This window comes from Corvus brachyrhynchos, unplaced genomic scaffold (genome assembly GCF_000691975.1).
Source record: "Corvus brachyrhynchos isolate BGI_N302 unplaced genomic scaffold, ASM69197v1 scaffold21, whole genome shotgun sequence".
In the NCBI taxonomy this organism is placed as follows: Eukaryota; Metazoa; Chordata; class Aves; order Passeriformes; family Corvidae; genus Corvus; species Corvus brachyrhynchos.
In genome coordinates, this window is record NW_008236924.1 from 3,694,790 (window position 1) to 3,714,925 (window position 20,136).

At 43.6% G+C, this 20,136-nt stretch overlaps 1 protein-coding gene across 6 annotated transcripts in view; it reads right to left on the minus strand.

Moving 5' to 3' along the window:
- EBF1 (early B-cell factor 1) overlaps positions 1 to 20,136 on the minus strand; it is a 261,012-nt gene that overhangs the window by 230,503 nt on the left and 10,373 nt on the right. The gene's annotated exons all lie outside the window — the stretch shown is intronic.

The window sequence follows — 20,136 nt, forward strand, 5'->3', positions numbered from 1 at the left end:
ACAGCCCCAAGGCCCCCCTGCCCTGCTGAAGCCAGAAGCTGAGGGACTGGGCAAGCAGCAGATCTGGTCTTCATTTCATAACCCATCCCCTGCTCGCCTCTCTAATGCTTAAATCCATGATGTGCTCAGACACCAAATCTCCCTTGTATCTTTTGTCTGGTCCCAGGCTCTCCAGGGCAAGAATCAGAATTTGCTTTTTGGTAACACTAATCACCACAGCTGCAGCGAGTGTAAATCTGCAGAGCTCCACCAGCTTCACTTTTATATACAATAAAAATATAAAACCTTCATTAGGTGTTATGCAGTTTGTAAGAAAATCCCTAAATTAATTTATTCGGGGGGGAAAAGAATTTAAGAGAACATTAACTTTCAAACCTATGCCAAGATCATTTCCTTATTGGTTTGCTCTGAGACTACTTAGTTTAGGTCATACAAACTTTAAATCCCTCAAACACGTTATGAAAATCTTAAATTCCACCTAAACTGGCTGAAATTATGCAGGCACCTTTAAAAAAAAAAAAGGCAGTTTGCGTTTTAAAGCAGAATGGACTCAGCCATCCATTAAATATGACAAGGTCTGCATTTTATTTAGACATTGCCATTAATAATGAAATGATGTATGATTTCCATTCCTGCAGTTCTTCCTTCCCTCCACAATCAATTATGCATTTAAGAAAATATTTACTTGTTATAAAACTCTCCTAATTAAGCATTACTGGTATGAGTTTGAACAAATCAGGAGGTGATCTCTAACATGCATGACAGAATATGATACTGTGCTTCAAAGAGGCATTTATTCCTATCTGCCAGAGAAAAAAATCCTCAAAAGTTAAAGGGATGCAAGGTTCAGTGCAATACTGCAGATCCCACCATCTTCCTGACCTCAGGATAAATCCAGCTTGTGAGAAGGTCCTTGGGGCTACTCCTGTTCCTGAAGCAAATAGAATTTGACCCAAGAAAAATCACACGGGAAACTACATGTGTATGTACGAATGTTGACAAGGTGAGGAAAGACCTTCCCAAAGATTCAGACATTTCCAGGTTCTTCCTGGGTGAAGAACAGGATCCTAAAACTAAATTTAAGAGTGGTGGCAGTGCCCAAACTCTCTTGAGACTGCAGAGATCATTTGCTGTCCTGGCGAGCACAGGCTGGAGCTCCGGGCTGCCCTTGATGCCCATGGTGACATTCACAAACACATCTTGAATTCCCCCGTTGAAAACCCAATCCCTGGCTCCTGGGCAGCTGGCACAAAGGGCTCCTACTGTGGGCAGGGAAAGCACCCAAGGGCAGCTGAGCTGTGCAGGTCACCCAGCTGTGCCCCAAAGTCCAGAAACAAGGAGCAAACCCACATCATTTACAGCTCCTCTCTGCTCGCCAGGGTTCACTGGAGGCCCTGGAAAGCAGAGCACAAATCCCAGCAGGCTCAGGAAAACCTCTCCAGCCATGCCAGGGCAGCAGCGCCCTTCGCAGCCCTACGGAGGCTGAACGCTGCCTCACGGAGGTGGCGCTGGAGGTAGGAAGGGAAATAGAGAGAAAGTGGCTGGAGGCCAGAAAGCAGCCAAGGAGAGAGCAATTAGGATGCAGGAGCTGCCAGAGATATGGCATCACCAGAGATTTACTGTGCGTACACACCTCCCTCCCTGCTCCCAATGTACTCGCTCTTTCTTTCTGTCCATATACATACAGTAAATCTTCGGTGACTCCTTATCTCCCAGCCTGCTTCTAGATCCTAATTGCTATCTATCTCTGTCTGCCAGCAACTTCCAGGTCTCCCAGCCTCTTCTCTTACAGCTCCCAGCCCCCCAGCAGCCTCCCTGCTTTTCCCACCCCCTCCTCTTCCTCTGCCTGCAGGCAGGAAGGTTCTACGTGGCATTGGGACAGGCAGTAAAAATTTCCCTTTCTCAACACAACATTGCACCCCAAAACACGCAAGAGAATACTCAGCTCACGGCATGAGGCTGCCCGGGCAGGGCTAAGCCATGGGAGCACAGGAAAAACTTGTTCCAGAGGAGCCCAGCTCTGCCACTGCCCCACCAGCCTCTTCTTCCCTGCACGACCCAACCTCCTTCCCTGGGCATCAGCTGGCAGCACCTTCCCAGGCTGGCAGCACCATCCCAGACCAGCACCACTGAGGCAATCAGAGGGCGCCTTCCGCAAGCCTCGGCACGGCGCTCGCTCGGTTTCTTTTTTATTTACTACTATTCTTTACTACTATTTATTTATTCACTCCTATTTTTATTTCGCTTTGAACATGCCCAGCTGTGTCATCTTGGTTTTGCTGAAAATGTAAACAAAAAAAAGCTGCATTCAAATGCAGCCTTTCATTGCGTGAATACATTTCCCATCCAACACAGCTCCTGTGCTCCCACCCCGGAATTAGAACTTTAAAAAAGGCAACGTCGTCACTGTGCAGCACATCTATTCCCCTCTCCAATGTTTTCTTCATTCGTGCTATTAGTTCTTTTTGAAAATAAACATATCAAGACTTTTAATAGCTCATTTTGCTTCTTGCAAGGCAGGAGGGAACAAATAAATATAAATAAAACTAATTTATATTCCATATGGTAACAAACCTGAGTGCCTCTCTTTATCCCAGCAAAATGTCATGCCTGCTTTTAGTCTTTGACACAGAATTGGTCACCAGTTTGGTTTTTTTTCTTTTGAGCACTGAGTTCAGTTTTTGTCTTGCGAAATGTAACTTTACTCTAGTGATCTCTAAGCCCGAGGCTTTTTGGTTTGGCTTGACAGTAATTATATGGATGCTGAGAAAGGGAAGAACGTTCCTTACACTTCATAATTCTACCATGCTTCTGTGCTCAGAACAGAGAAGGAATATTTTCTCTTTCACAGAGATGATTCAAAAAGAAGATACAGAACATACTGTGCAGAAGAAAACATCCCTGAAGAATCCTGCAAACCACAATGCCAAGGCTGCATTTGTAATTCTGCCTTTGGCTTTTAGCAAGGGAGCAATTAGAGAGGGAGAAAGAAGAGAGAGAGAGAGAAAAGTGAGAGAGAGAAGAAAGTGAAAGAAAAATAATAAAAAAGGAAATAAGTGAAAGGAAAAAGTAGAAGAGAAGGAAAAATAAAGGAAAAGGCAAGGAGAAGAGAAGGGAAGAAGGAGAAAGGAAAGGGGAATAGGGAAGAGGGGAAAGGAATTGAAGAAGCAAAAGGAAAAAGGTAAAGGGGGAATGAGAAAAGGGGAAGGGTGAAATAAGAGAGAAAAAAGAGTAAGAGAATGGGAAGACGAGGGAGAAAACAGGAGAGTGGAGAGAATATAGAAGAGAGAATAAAAAAGGGGAGAGACAAGAAACGAGAAGAGACAAGAGAGAAAGAAAACAGAAGAAGAAAAATGAAATATTAGTGAAAAAGAAAAGCGAAAAGAGAGAGAAAAAAGAGGGGGACGATAAGGAAGGCGGGGTGAAGAGAAGGAGAAAGAAAAAGGAGAGAGAAAGAAAGCGGAGGCGGCAGGAAGGGGAGAGCTCGCAGCGCCCCCCGGCCCGTCCCGAGCGCTCCCGGAAAAAAAACTCCCGCTGCCCGCCCTCCGCCGCTCTCGCACAGCCGGGATGCAGAGCCGAGCGCGCTCCTAAATTAGCTTTACCATAAATCTTTTAGGCTCTTAAATAAATAAGTAAATAACACTGCTCCCTTTTGCCCTCTTTTTTTTTTTTTTTCCTTTTTTTTTTTTTTAGCATGTAACTCTTCATCAGCCTCAAGCCCTTGGACTTCCCTGACAGCACTAACAGGAGACCCGTTGAGTCTGAATTTTAAGGGGTTTGGTTGGGTTTTTTTTTTTTTTCTTTTTCCCTCTCGGCAGCAACTTGCTACTTTTAAACTTTGCACAAGGCTTTGGGTTGGTTTGCTTCCCTGCTTTCAAATGACATTATGATTTTAATCAAAACGGACTGGTTTCTGGAGGAGGCCAGAGCAAACTGGGACGAGAAGGCAGCTCGGCTGGGAGGTTTACAGCAGTTCAGAAGAAGGTTTTGTAAACAAACACAGCTCAGAGGTAGAAAAGTAAATACAGTGGGTGAAATTTGGCCTCCTCCAAAGGCGATGGCATGGCTCAATGGGGCCAGTATTTTCACATCCACACACAACTTTTCCTCCAGCAAACACAAAACCAACAGAGATGCAGGTAATGGAGAAAACAGCTCCAAAACTGCATTATTATTATTATCATTGTTGAAACAACTTGATGCTGTCAGGCAAGACCAACTAAAACACAAGTAATGACTGAGTACAGGGAGCAAACACCCTCACAGGTTTTCTGGCTAACAGATCTGCTGCCACTGCAATCTGCCCTGAGCACAGGGCAGCATCGTGGCCCCCAAGCTGGTCCAGAAGGGCTCCCCCAAGCAGGGTCACAGCCCCCCTTGATGCTCATCAGGGCTCCTGCACAGCAAAACCTCAGAGAAACCACAGACACAAAGGTTTATCTTTCTATTATCCAGAGATTTCACGTGTAAAGCCAGGGGAGAAAAAGTGGAAAATGAAGACCTAGACAAGGTTGCAGGATTGGGGCATTTGGGGCAAATAAGACAGTAAATTCCCCTAGAATCAGTGTCAGTGCTTCTCTGGCCATTTCCACAGGCTGTGATACCAGCGAGGAGCCCGAGCTGGGCTGAGTATGGCACTTTCCCAGCACACACAGGCAGAGCACTGAGCCTCTGCACCTGCAGCTCTGTCACGCCACGCACAGCACACCTGAGTGACAAGAAGAGAAGCTGCTCCCAGGAGGAGGAGATGCACAGTCTTATTAAAAAGCAGAAATTAAAGTCCCCTTGTTTGGCTTGAACCTGTCCCACTTATTTCCCACCCCACTTCACTGTGCTCAAACACATCGTGCACCTGATGCTGCTGGGGAAAGGGCCAAGCCCTGAACCCCAACAGAGCTCACCCTGTGAGCCTCACTGAGGTGAGAAAGGGCTCCCAAAGCAAACCCTGACTGAATCTGGACCAGGGTGAAGAGAAAAATGAGTCAAGGACTGCCAAAACTGTGGGCCAGATCCTGCCAATGCTTCCAGGGCCAGCACACGGAGCTCCAGCAGAGGTGGCCATCCCACTGCTCCTCAAGTCTCTGCTAAGGGCTGAGCAAGGTGAGCTCTGAACCGAGGTCTGGGACCCACTGGCAGATGCCTTTGGGACTTCTCAAAGCCAGGGAAGACCCCTCCAGACAGGGAGAGCTGCTGTGTGACAGTTTTTGACATTGGAGCCATACCCCATCTACCTTTGTCCCTTCCTTCCTCCCTCCAGAAACGGGAGCATCAGATTTTAAAAAAAAATCAAAGGGAAAACATTAATAAATAATAATCAAGATCATCTGCAGTTTTAATGATAAGCTATTTAATGAATTATAAAGTACCTATAACTCAAAGTATGAGACTGTACATTGTCAAAACTGGCATTAAAGTGTATGGAGATAATTAGGCAATAATGACCTCCACAGAGGGCTTTCCCTGGGAATTAATGACCAGTCGGGAGGAGCTGATGGCTCAAGGCACAAGCAAGGGCCATTAACCCCAGCTGGTCATTAATACTCAGGAAATGCCCAGCTCTGAGGCTTTTATTGTGAGTATATGACAAAATAAAGGGGGAGCTATTATGAATATCTGAATTTGTGGGCTGATGGGAAAGGTGAGGCTTGCAGGTACTCGGGTCCAACCACTCCTCAGCCCTGGTACTCCTGTAACTGGGAATGGTCAGGGAGGCACCTCTGACACAAACTTTGGACCCCTGACACCAGGTCTGGGGGCTCTGCTAGCACAAACAGAGCCTGTGAGGCATCCTTGCAACCAGAAAGAGTAAAAAAAAAAAACACAAAACCAGAGGTTTTGTTTCAACTCAGTTTTTAAATATTAAATCCTTGTGCTATTAGCAGCTCCAGAGCCCAAGTCTCAGGCTCATCTACCTAAGTGGCATGTTGTGCAACATAAGACACACTTTTGGGATCATCACAGCCAAACTCAGCCCCTGGAGCAGCCCTGGGCACTACCTGAGAGCAGGACTCCAGAGGCAGAGCAGCCTCATTTCATCCCAAACCCACAGGCACCTCTTCCCAAACTCATCGTGACTTCAGGGGGGAATTGGAGGAAGAGGAGGAGTTTCACCTTCTGCTGGGGCAAAACAAAAGCTGATGCAAAGCTGATGCCCTATGCAGGACTTGCATCTTTCCTGCCACACACGGCACTGCAGCAACGGGCTGGAGCATCAACACAGAGCCAAACACCAAATCTCTCCTGTTCTCAGGAGGGCATGGAAGAATTTGGGGAGACAGCCCTGTGGGATTGATGCCCCGATTCCCCCTTCCCACCGTAAACAGAGAGAGGAATTAGCCTGGGCTGTTTTGCTGGGTAATGAAGCCCAGCTGCCCAGCGCTCCCAGCCCCTGTTTCTGCTGATCTCCCTGTCCCCTCCCCGACAGCCACCAAGGAATGGGGGGTTTGTACCTCTGGAAGCTCTGAATCAACATCTCCACTTTCCCCTGGCTGGAGATGGAGGGGAGGGGGTGTCCCTCCCCCGGCACAGCGCCCACCCCGCTGCAATTATCCAGCCTTGTTCTAAATAAACCCGCAGGGGAGAGAAGGGACTTGATTTCCCACTACAGCCCCTCTGGTCATTTATTTACCCCAGTGCCATATTCCTGCACTGAACACGCATCAGTGTGCCTGGGGGTGACAACCCCGGAGCATTTTTGCCCTGTAGGATCACAGCAGATGCAAATTTTCACCTCCACAAACAAATGCATGATGGTTGTAAATATTTCCAAATGATTCTCTGCAGCCATCAGCGCTAATCACGCTGTTTGTGAGAACACAGCAGCGATGCTTGTTGGCAAAATAAAGGATCTCTAAGTTTCTTACAGTCTGGAAAGGAACCCAGAGCAGCTCAGCCACAGCATTTCTCCTCAACTGTTTATAATCGATCAGAAGGGGGAAAAAAAAAAAAATTAAGTATCCCACTGGCAGTGTGGAGTTTCCAACAATTGTACATTAAAACCTGCTATTGCTCAGCATAGGAAAATCACTACATAAGGAAAATTAGTGCTTGTTAGTACATGTAATATTCAGAATCACGAGGAGAATAAAAGCAGCAATGCAGAAACTGTTATCAGCAGAGGGAAAATTATTCAAGTATGCATTTGAGTAATTCTGCATTTTAATTTAACCCTTTGAAACATTAATCAAACCATGGCTAATTATAGGAATTAAGGAATTAAACGATGGAATCTTCTAAAAGATATTATTTAAAAGGCAGTTTATACAATTACTTGTATAGATGTTTGCTTTAAAGAGGGAAACATTTCTACTGTAATGAAAAGGGTCTTAGAAAATTAAATTAACAAGAGGGGACCAGGCTGATATGAAACTAAATTAGCATCAAATGCAAATTACAGGGTACTTAATGGTAGAAACAGGTGCAGAGCAGGTCCCTAAATGAGATAAATGAATAAAACATCCCTCTGCACAAATGTGGAAGCTGACACAAAGTCAATGATATGAATAATTCAGCAGCCTCAACACTGCTGTTGAGGTCAGCTTTCCATGACCTTTGAAACAGGAAGTAAAATTCTGTCCAAATTTGAGTGACTGGAAATGCAGCAGTTATTAGTTGGGGGGAAAAAAAATAAAATTAAATTTAAAAGAAAACAAACAGAAAATCCAGATTAAAAAAAAAAAACCACCAAAAATACAAATCCATGCGTGAAAATGTATATAACATTTATGAGAGATTTTAGGTCATGGTATGATCTAAATACGTTCAGAGCGAAATGGTTTCATCTTTCAAAAAATAATTTAGTTGTGTTAAAAGGGACATTAATAGAGTCAAAGTCATTGTATTCTATGAACTAAAGAAATCAAATCATTTATAAGCAGCTGTTCAAAGCTCAGTGATCAGTCATGTTCTTTGCAATGAACTTTTTTAAAAGAAGCAGAAAGATTTCTTTTCTTTTTACTTAAGCTACCAATTTAGTCACTATTGCATTTCAAACATTGAGAAGTCACAATTTAAACTGGAAACCACCCTAACAACTGTGTGTAGAGAAACACAAGTGTGAGGGAGTGTGAGAGAACCTTGTAAGGGGAAAATACACATTTACATGTATTTTATATTGACATCTTAAAATGTAAATAAACCCTAGAAACAAATCCTTGTATTCCAAAGAATGAATACTTCCCTCTTAAAGAGACAGAAATATGAAGTAGCTGCCTTAAAGCCAATGGAATATCTCCAGATTTACATCCTTATAACTAAATGAAGAAGATTTCTGTGCCTTTCCCTATGACAAAATACTCAGCTAAAAGCATAGCTCAGATAATTTCTGTCTACAAGTATGGTCCTAATTTTAAATTGAATTCGGCACTAAAACAGATTAATAAGGTATGACAAATAACTAATTTCTCCAAGCTGGAAGAAAGGAAGAACATCACCCCTGCAACTCGTCTTCTAGGGCAACAAAAGATGTTAAGATACCAGAAATTATCTCTGCTCTTCCCTTTGTTGCACTAATCTCCCTTAACCCACTTGCCTGACATCAGACTTGTGTCTGATATAGTTATTTGGCTTGATTTCTATTAATTAATTTTATTTTCTCTGTTTTAGGCAGGTGAAGCTAGGAAGGGGATTGCAAGGGTGCACCTCTGCCTCCAGAAACTTTGGGGAGGAGTTCAGGCCAGCCCTGGCAGCAGCCACCCTGGAGATGCATATTAATGAGATAAACAAACAAAAAAAACCCACCCCAGCCCTGATAATGTCATAATCCCTCGTGGCCCAGGCAGCAGGGGCAGTTTGGGGGCTGAGCTCAGGCTCTGCTCAGCGCCGGGGTTTCTGTGCAAAGTGGCTCCCTCCAAACGCCGGCTCTGAGAACCCAGCTGGTTCTCATTTCCAAACAACCAGTTTCTCTATCCCCAAGTGCTAAAGAAAATAATCCCAGCAATCCATGACTACACACTTTCACAGGGACAGCAGTGAGAATTTGATTGTAGAGATAATTAAAGTCATTCCTGAAACCTTGTGTTTAAATTAAACTAAGCTTGGAGAAGTGGGGGGACACATGCTACTTTTGGGGAATTTATTTTCCTGAAAATTCTCTCTTCTTCACCCTAACAGTTACAATATTTGCAAAGAAAATGTAATAGACTGTGGCAAGTAGGAAGATTAGAGTGAGGTTTGGAGCCTGGCTGTTCCTAATTTGGCAAGAGTATCCAGAGGGAAATGCTTTCACATTCTGGTAAACTTGAATAAAATTACGTACAGCCACTTCGATTAGAAGGGTTTAAAGGGAAATGATACCATAAAAGCAATAAACCCCGCTGCTATCTGCTTCAAACACTGAAAACATCTTTTTAAAATTAATGTTTCCTGCAGCCCTGCCATGAGTTAGGTCTGAAATAATTTTAATATTAACAACACTCAGGAGCAGGTCAATCTAGAGCCAATCACACGACTGCATTAGTCTTCTACATCTTTCCAAATGTCCTCTGCATCTTTCCAAAACAGTGGAGTAATTTACACCGCTCCAGCTGGTGTAAATCAGCAGGGTGTCCCTGGCATCAGGAGAGATGGGAAGCACTGGCCTCACTGAAAAATAATCACAATGATGATGATTAAAAGGGAAAAAAACCACACCAAAACCCAAACAACAAAAATTAAAGCTTGCTCCCAGCAAAGCTAAATTGTACAACCCCCATGTCACACATCTGCTCTGACCCTCATCATCCTGAAATGGGTGTGAAATTCAGAGATGGAGAGAAAGAGTTTAAAGCACTTGTAATCTCTCCGTCTGCACTATCTGCCTTGAGCAGGAAGGAGGGATCCGCTCAATGAGAGCTATTCAGGGCCTCTCAATTAACCTGATTAGTTCAGCACGCTGCTCTCATGAATGACACCTTATCTTGGAAATGAAGGAAAAAAACTTCCTTCCTTCTGGAGATACAGGCGGCCCCTAAGGCCAGTGCAGCGGCGCCCACGGGCCGGCTCCCCATCACCCCGGGGAGCTACTTTGGGGGTGGCAGGGCCAGGCAGCCCAGGTGGCCCAGGCAGGGAGGGAGTCGCCCTCTTTGAGGCCCATCCAGGCACACGATGGGATTTGGTGGTGGGGAGAAGCCGCCCAGCGCTGGCGGAGCCAGGGGCAGCCGCAGGTACCGTGACCCCCAGGATGCTACCGCGCTGTGGAGTGTCGGAGTCTGGAACTCGTTTCACAGGTGACAGATTAATGAGCAATAACTGGGTTACCATGGCAAAAAGCATTCCCAAAATTCTCTTTTGTTTCTCCGAGAATAGTCTCCCTATTTTTTCTTTTCCCCTCCGAATCATGCCACTCTGCAATCACACAAATATTAACTAACAGCGTGTTACTCTTTCAAGTGCGCTTGTCAGCAAGGCTGATTGTTACACACAAACTCCGAGGATTAATCAGGGAAAATAGGTATCTCAATTACAATTATAATGCTGAAAACTCAAATTTATGAATGGCCAGCCAACTTTGAAGACATTTATTAGGGAAATTCCGATGACTTCAAAAGTATTAATGTACTAATGAAACATTAGGGCATGATGTATTAATGTTCTTGTAATTTCTGACAAATTGAGTTACCATTGTCACAGTAGGGCAATCCTTCAGGAAAAAAAAAGGAAAGTTCCTCTCTCCTGCCACGTGGTACATGACAGATGACAATTTATGTACACATAATGGGGTTCAGAGAGAAGTTTTCCTCCTACACCCCGGTACAGTTTATTCCATTTTTCAGAATGCCAGAGCTATTATGGAGCTCACTGTGCTTTAAAAAAAAAAAAAAAGGCCTAGGGATTGTCTTGCCTAAAGAGCTCCATAGGGCAGAGACTCTTCCACTGTGCATCCCTCACTCAGCAGCCGCAGAGGCCAACAGGGCCCAGTAACACCAGGCCATGGTACCAACTGGAAGACTCAGAGATAAGAAAAAAAGCTTTACAGATCTGCTTTTAATATATAAACCCCAACATAACAAACAAATTCTGCCCCAGATCACCCAAAACTCCAGGGCACTCCTTTGTAACGCAGCCGAATTTCCTCATTTTTCTTTAAAAAGGGGTAAATCCTGATCTGAGCTGCAGGTCCTTTCCTTCTCTTGCCTGTAAAATCCCCAGAAAGATATTCCAGGGGGTGGGCTCCTCTCTGCAGCCAAATCCCAGCTCCTGCAGGACTGTGCTGGAGATGCAGAGGCACCTGGAGCAGCTGGGAGGAGAAGCGACCATCAGATCTTAATAGCTCTGAGTGTGACTAATTTTATTCTTCTTTCAGAGAGAAGAACTTCATAATGAATATAGAACACATTTCTCCTCTCCTTGTGTCATCTTTCTACAAAATTTGAACTAGGTAAAGTGGTTTTTAACATCCACTTATCAAAGTGACTTAACATCTGGGAAGTCAGCCAATGGTTATGTAGTGATGCAGATGCCAAAAAATCCAACTGAAGGATTATATTGAGGGAGTTTACAGAGGACACCTGACTCAGCTGGGTGGAAGTTGATGGGTATGCTGGTCAGGAGTGCCTGAGAGTCTCCCTGCAGAACCATGGAAAAAAATGAAGGAAAAGTATTGTGTTTTAAATAGCTTATTTTTAACCCATTGTAGACACTGGCTGTATCCTGCACCAGTAACTTTTTCCAAAGGCAGATTTTGGAATCAACGGACGAAGAGTTTGTCAAAGTCCAAAAGAAGATGAACAGAAAATTATTTTCTGCCTCTGACAGTCATGGAGACAACGCTAAGAGGGAGATCATTTTTGATTGCTAGACACTCACATTGGAATATTAAGTCTTTCTAATGTTCAGTTATATAAAATTAATCGGTTCCAGGGTCACAGTCATGTCACTCGAGGGCATCTTCTTTTCTTTTTAATTAATCTTTGAAAAAAATGACCTAAACATTCAGCTAATTGAATTATGTGTTTAGCTGAATGTTTGCAACTCTGATTAGAAAGTCAAGGTGAGAGGAGCACTAAGAAAACCCAAGAATCAAGCAAGCCTGCAAGACCCTGGCATTGTAGCATCACCTTCTCTTTTTTTTTGGTAACCCCATTTTTCATCTCTTTCTAGCCCAGCATGGCACTGGAAGAATTAAAGAAAACAATAAAAGAACAACTGAGTGTACAGGGTAGGATTTACTGGCATTCACTTTTAATTCTATAGTCCTTTGCTCTGTGGCTTATCAGCCCTATGTCAGCCCTTTTTCCTCCTTTATATTTCATGAGGGGACCCACATGCTGGTACCGAGAGACAGAGCCCAAGTGTCTGTAAGCTTTTTGTCAGGTAAAAAGGGAAGAAACAGGAAAGGAACAAGAGGAAAAGCAAAGCTAAGAGGCATCTATTAGATGTCACTAGGCTTTTGTATTCATGTCAATGATTCAGGATTAGAGTATTTGAAATAATCTTATTGAGAGAACTCAAAAGCCCCACAGAGGGAAAGCCTGCTCGGTAGCATATGGCAGAGCAGCAGACAATATCTTATTAAGGATGTGTTAGCTAACACCATTACTTTTTCTATTACATTACTGAACTCTGGTGCCTCAGCCCGTTAGCGAGATGCCGTAGTTGTGGAATGCCAGATTGGACGTGTTGTTACAAACCCAAAAAGATTTGGCCGGGCCTCCTGGCACGGCGGGGGCAGGGAAGGGAGGGTGGCAGTGGGATGCTGCTCCCTTGGCCCTCCCTGGAGCCCTGGGAAGGGGAAATTATGTCCCCAAAGGAAGGGGACAGCACCCATTGCTCTCCTACCCTCCCCACCTCTCTCTCCCCCCGCTTCGGGTCACCCCCTGTCTGGGAAAACCAGGGGGCACAGAGGGCAGCTGCCGCTCCAGCCCCAACAAAAAATCCCAAACTATTGCCAGACTCCACTTCTTGTCAGATGAAGGGAATTTAATTTTGTTATAGTGAATGCTGTTAGTCTAAAAATCTTTCTTTGCTCTTGGACAAAAGCTTGTAATTGGAGAAATAGCTCTTTTTCAAGTTATCTTCATCTGCCTACACCTTTAGAGGCAGCAAGAAACCAAAGACAAAACAGCACTGTTCATAGCATTTCAATGATTGCTCTGAAAGGCTCTATATCTGGGTCACCTTACTACAGTCCAGTATATAATTTCAGTGAATTGATATAAAGCTTTTTAATAACTAATTTCATATAATTCACATATTAACAACAACCAAAAATTTGAATTCACATTTCCTATTTCCAGACACCATTTTCAAAAAGTGGGTAGAAAATTATTCATTCCACTTTAAAAAGAAAAAAAACCTCTAAAATACTGTCCTCAGCAAAAGAAGTAAACATGCAGTTGATACAGTAATATATTCTGATCACAAACTACCTATGCAAAGTTGCTAATGTGACACACTGGGAACTTTGTATGGCTTTTCTGTACTTTTCCAGAACTGTTACAGAAAAAAACATCACGATGTTACAGAGAAAGAGGAAAAATCATACCAGCATTTCCCACTGCTACTACAGAGACATGCTGCCTTTCAAGGATGGTGTTAAAACCATTTCTAGAAACTTAGTCCTGATTTGCACAGTAACCTACAAGTCATTCTTACTCTCTTTTAACTTTATTAGTTAGACATTATATTAAAATTAAATACTTCCAGCAGGCAGAAGTGCCTGTGAATTTAACATAGTTATTTTAATAAGTGTGGCCAATTACTTATAAGAATACATTTTGATGGCTGTACCATGCAAACATTTATGAAAACTCACATGAAGAAAACTACTCACACACCTCAGCTCCTGCAGAATAAAGCTAGAGTTGTGTTTTTATCCAGTAAACGCTGGGATAGAGCTCAGATCCATTTTTCATGTTCAGAAGAATTTTAGCTAATCTGCATTAAAACTGAGGATGATCTTTGCAAATACATTTCCCCATTGCTCTTATTCATGTATGCATTCCCACTGCGACAGCAAATATGGAAATAAATCAGGTGTTAAGATGGAAGAGGAAATTTATCCACTCCAGAAACTCTGGGTATATATACATATATATAGACATATGGGGGGGTTTTTTCCCCAAAAAAATCCCCACTCTTGAGAGAAAAGAGCTGGCACTGATCTTCTTGGAGCCAGGGAGCCCACTGTGCCCAGCACATCCTCCCTGCTGCAGGACATGCTTTGAAGTAGGAGTTCATATTAAGAAATCAATAGGTATGAAGAGCACATTTGAAGTTTTGTGACAAAAAACAAAGGGATGGATCACCCTGCCAAGCCCTGGGCTCCTACTGGGACCAGAGCACTCGGAGCTTTCCTGGTGCTGCAGGAGGTCACTGCACCAAACTTTTTAAAGCACCTCCAACCTCAAATACCCAAATCCTGCCACTGGAACAGCACAGCAGAGTAATCCATGAGGTCTCAGATTCCTTTGCACAATAAAATCCATGGGGTCTTCAGGATGGACTTTGAGGACTAAAACAAACCAGTGAAGTCTCTTAAAGCTGTTACCCCTTGCTGAGCAGGACTGAGATTTTCAGGAAGAGCCCAAGGGACTTCCTGGCACAGACACGCTGACCTTGGGACCTCGGAGCTGCAGATCCAGCACATCCCATGTGTGCACTCAAGTCACAACTGGCCAAGCCCATGGCTATGGATGAGCACTAACAGTCAAATGCCAAAAGCAGTAATCTTGTCTTCAGTTCCCCTCATCCCCAGGATGTTCAACACAAGCTTTTTAGTCTCAATAGAAAAATCTCAATTTTTACTCTGCATCAGGAGCACCATTTCTCTTCAGAAATGGGATCATCTCCCTACTTAGAAATCACAGAGCATTCAGCACAATGAGCCTGCTTTGCAATAGAGCCTCTGCTACATCACCAATGATATTAAATAGTAATAATCGAGCATAAGATCACAGTTAACAAAAGCCCCAAACACTTGCTGTGGATTCAAAAGGCATCACTGAGAGAAGCAAGTAACTATTAGAGCAGTGTAAAATGTTTGCAGTGAAACCCAAAACCACATAAGACTTGCCTGGTTTGGGATTTAATAACAAACTGAAAACTCAGGGCAGGTTTGCTGAGAAATTCACAAACCTTCTGAGTGAAGCTCAGACCAAATTAAGGTTTTGCATAATACTTGTAAGAGCATACAAAAATTCTTATACTTGGAGGCAGAGAGAAGAGAAATCAAACAAACAATAAGCAGAAGCTGGTTTGACCCTGACCGAGTTCATTCAGCCCCAAGAGCAAAATAAAGGAATTTATAAGCAGCAGTAATATGTGCCAACCCCAACAGGCTGAGACCAAGAGATTTTTGCAAGAATCCTAGCAAAGTTACCCCCAGCTCCAGTGATTTCATCACCAGAAAGAAGACTGACACCACATGCATGAGGAGCACCCGTAGAGGGACAAGCATTCAAGCCTGAATCTCAGTGTGAGAAGCATCTAGTGATCAGAGTCTCCCATTTATCTCACAACAGCTCAAAATGCCTTTGGTTGCCTAAGTCATGTGGGAAATGTTCTGGGTAATGCTTCTCAGCTGCATCAATCACAACCAAATCCTGGAGGATGTGTGTTTGGGTCCCTCCCCTCTCAGAAATGTGTGGGCTCACAGGCTCCCAGAGCTCACATGAAGTGCTCGAGGCCAATTTCTGTCTCTGAACACCCTGCTTAGAGGCCCAGGGGGTTTAGGCAGCACAGCATTAAAAGACAGCCTGGGAGACATCTCTGTGCAGTGCTGGGGGTAGCTCTGTCACCCAGCTTCTGCTCCTCTGACTCCCTCCCTGATGGATCAATAACTCCCATCTGGCTCTGGAAGGGGCACAGCAATGACAGGGGCACTTTCCAACACAAAATTCCAGCCAAATATTCAGGCCCAGGGACATTTTGCACCTAGGTCTGGATGCCTATCAGAGTGCTCCATGCCTGCCCTCCTGCTCCTTCTGTGTGGAAAACCCACCCAAGGACCCAGCAGTGATGGGACCCCCAGGCTCCCACAGCCCCATCCCTTGGGTGAGCAGGACACCAGCAGACAGAGCTTTCCCTGACTCCACACAGCCAGGTTCTGGTACCAATATGGCCAGCAGGACAAGGATATGACCAGAACAGGGCAGGAATTGGCACTCCTGCCAAGAGGCCACTGCCAGAGCACCTGGCATCTCCTGCCACTTTGCTGTGACACCAGTGCTATGACAAGCCCACATCCCTGGAGGTTGGTGGGGATCAGCTGCAGCACTGACCCCACCCCCTGCAGCAAAGCATCCCTCAGCAGTTCCCTCCCAAGCAAAACCCATCTTGTCCCCTTGCCAGAACCTCTCCTGGAGGGCAGGTTCTGCCTGCATCTCCATCCCCCTCCCTCCAGACATGGAAAGCTACTGCAAAACACATCATTTGCCACATCTACCTCAGCAGTTTGTGGGGAGGATGCAGGGAGTGTGATACAGTCCTCCCAGTCACTTTTCCACCTGCCTGTATTTAGGATGAAAAGATGATCAGGCCTGTAAAACACAATCCACTACATGATGACTTGTGAAGTGGTAAAACAGAGGTAATGACTTTTCATGTCATTGCACAGTGAAATCCTACCCACAAACATAAAACTTTTCAGGTTACAGGCTGAAAGATTTCAAACCCATCTGTAGGTGAGTTGGCTGGGTGTGCTGGGCACAGGTTACAGAGAGCCCAGACAAGTGTCCCGCACATATTGGAAGCACAGAGGCCTTTCAGACACTGGTAGGAGGTCATGTATTAAAATATACTTTGGTGTCATCTAATAAGCCATAGGAAATATTACAACCTCCAATCCAAGAGTCCCCACCTCTGCTCCATGGACAAGAGCTGTGACGGCACTGGAAAGGCACAAACCTCCTCATTGCTCCCAAATTGCACCCAAAATGCCACATGAAGACCTTCAGTGTATTACCAGAGCAGGGCCAGAAGAAGCCCTGGCCATCCCCATGGTGTCCCACCCCTACAGGACACACAGTTCCTCCCAGGGGAGCTCCAGCACAAAGCCCCTTGGCTTCTACCTCACCTAAAGATTATTAATCCACAGTATAGACAGTGGCCAGATTCTCACTACAGGCCCTGCCTATATTGGTAAATATTAGCAAAGCCAATTCCAGGTCACTGCCAGCAGCCTGCTCAGGTCCTGTGGGAAGAAGCAAAATTTGGGATGAGCCAGCAGCTGCCTGTTTTCAGCCCTTTTTCCATACAATATCTCAAGCAGGATATATAGGATATATATGGTATATATATTTTCTGCCACTATATTTGGGATTGCAGCGGTTATTCCTATTTTATCAGCCAGTAGGACTCCTATTTACTGGATGCAGCCATAAAAGGTAAAGAAGCCCCAGCAGGCACTGGTAACACCATTAAATATCAGTCCTGACAATGGTAAATTGGGTTTAAAAGTTTGGAACAGAGTGCCAAGAGAGGAGCCTTTTTCCTGAACCAAGGAATAACATAAAGCCCCACTTTCTCCCCTATGTGACTTTTGTCATTATCATCTTTTCTGATTCTTACAAAGCAAACCTAATTAGGAAGCTCTCTCATTAGTCTTCCAGAAAAATTAGCACAGCTTATGCTAATTACTCCTGTAAAATTTAATAAACTCGTTGAAATGGGAATAGTCTAATGAGGTTTTATTTATTGAACTAAGATAACTGTAAGGAAAAAGGTTAGGACACCAGGATATCCAGAGTGGTAATAAAACTACAATTTATTCAACTTCTTCACAGGAATTTTATTGCGAACCTTTTAAATTCAAATACGAGTTACAATTTGAAAGTTAAATCAATCTAGAATTTAATTTAATAACAGGAAGTGCTCTGTGTTTTCTTTAAGTGTGATTACAATACAGCCCTGCCACTGCACTCATAGGACGAATTGTGCATTTGTATTGTGACAATAATACCCCTTTTAAAATGAGTTCCTGTTCATCAGATCTTCATCTCAACACATGTAACTGGATTAGTGATAAAATATACAGGCTATGCTAAGAAGATGATGCAGACACACAGAGGTTTCCAAGAAACTTCCTTGGGATAACTGCTCTGTAATCATAATAGATTTATTTTGTTCTCCAGAGAAAATTTAAATCACTATTTTATATAAGTATAAATTTCTTTAGGTCCCTTGCACCGCTGTATCTGCTGATACTATAACAGAACAAAGTATAAAACAATTTTATAAACAAAGTCATATCCTATTTCAAACACAGCTATGGACTTTCTTTCTTAAACCCACATTTTCATTAAAGAGAAATATACAATTTGATTTCACATCTATCCAGGGTTTGAAGAAGAATACAACACATGTAACTTTGAAGTTGCCCAACAGCCTCTTCTCCAAGTTCACCAAACCACCACAAAGCCAGAGCCCTCTCTATCCCGAGTCTCTCCAGCCTCATCAAAGAGAATTAATCAATCCAAGATAGTATTCTGACTTGTCAGAGGAGGATAGCATTTCCATGTAAGTACATATGTCAAAAATCCCATGGATAGATTCTGTGTTAAACTCTATGTTAGGTCAGAGTCTGTGGATTCACAGGATTTGATGCAAGAGTTAGATTAAATCCATAGGCAAAGACTTGATCAGAGCACCAGGCATGCGGGAGTGCTTTAGCCCAAATGGTAAATGAATTCTCTAAGCTCAATGCAAATAAAAATAACTAAATATGGCTTTGCATATCAATTGACATAATAGTTAAAAACTGTGTGCATGGAGAAGTGACAATGGAGCACAACCAAACACATGGCCTGACTTGTGCAGGCATTTTAATCATAGAACGATTATAAAGGACTCATTTTAAGGTAAAAAGGCTCCGTATAAATCACTTCATCCTTTCCAAACCAAAGGGGACAAGAAAACGAATAGGATAAATGTCACTAGAAACATCACTAAAGCCACTAACTGTATAAAGCACATACTTGCTTGGCCTAAATTGTTTGAACTAGCCCTGGCCAAGAAAAGGTTTTAAGTACCCTACTGGGACAGATGCGAAGCGGCAACAATAGAAGCCACACTAATGCAATCCAGGTAACACAATCCTGTTTCAAAAACAGGGGGAGGGCTAATTACAGTACTGCTGAGTCAAATTTCTTATGCCATTGCAACCCACAGGAACAGGTCAAAATCAAGTGTTATTCAAACCACAGTCATATCAACCTTCTGTATCAAAGTCACAATTTAAAACCAAGCAAAGAACTTAAAAGCTTAACCCATTCACAAGCCTGATTCAGTGCAGGTGGCGAGGCAGGGTTTGCATTATCAGCTTTGAGTTGTGTTTAGCTTGCATTTTAAGAAGAAACTTCAAAATTGGTAACTATTGCATCAATTCATGTATAGACTGAGGAATGGATCACTGCTAGGAACCTAAAGCTGGCTTTTTCCTGTACCTATTTTCCTCATTTTGCAGGAAGCATGTAACAGACAGCATCTCTGGCTTTCAAAATTTAAAATGATTTGCAACTGGCAGTTTTGCATACTAGATAGTTAAACAAAATATTTCTGTAAACCTGCCATTAGCATCCTAACATCTCACTTTCCAGTACAATGAAAAATTCATGTGAATTTTGTAGCTTTCATGTCGCTCAAAATGCCACTCTAACACCATGTTTATAGTGTTCAGCTCTGCAGCATGCTTATAAAACACAGCTCCGTACAGGTTTCACTGTGGGGCTTTCCCCCCACACACACACGCTTTCTCTGCTGCTACCTGGTGCTCAGAGAAGATGAAAATATGCCTAGTTAAAAATAGGTAGGGATATCTTCTGAGATTTAAACATTCTCAGGATTACTTATTACAGCTAATCAAAACACAGGCTATAAGCATCCAATATATGCACTTTCCTACCCAACCCATCCAAGAATTGGGAGCTGGGATGAGCACAAGGCTCTGGACTGCTCTCCGTGTGGGGCCCCCAACATCTCAAACCTTCCCCACCTCCTTTCATAAAATGGATGCTCTGGCATGGAAAATACTTTAAACTTCATACAGCAAACATAACTCAGACAGCAATGCAAGGAGAGGCACATGCTCTGTGCCCTCACCCCTGTGTGTTTGGGTAGCTCCCTTTGGGGTCCCTCTGTTCACAGGGTGTTGCTCTCCCCAGCCCTGACAGACACTTTTGGTGCTTCGTAGCCATTTAACTCCACTAGAGTAATACTGCA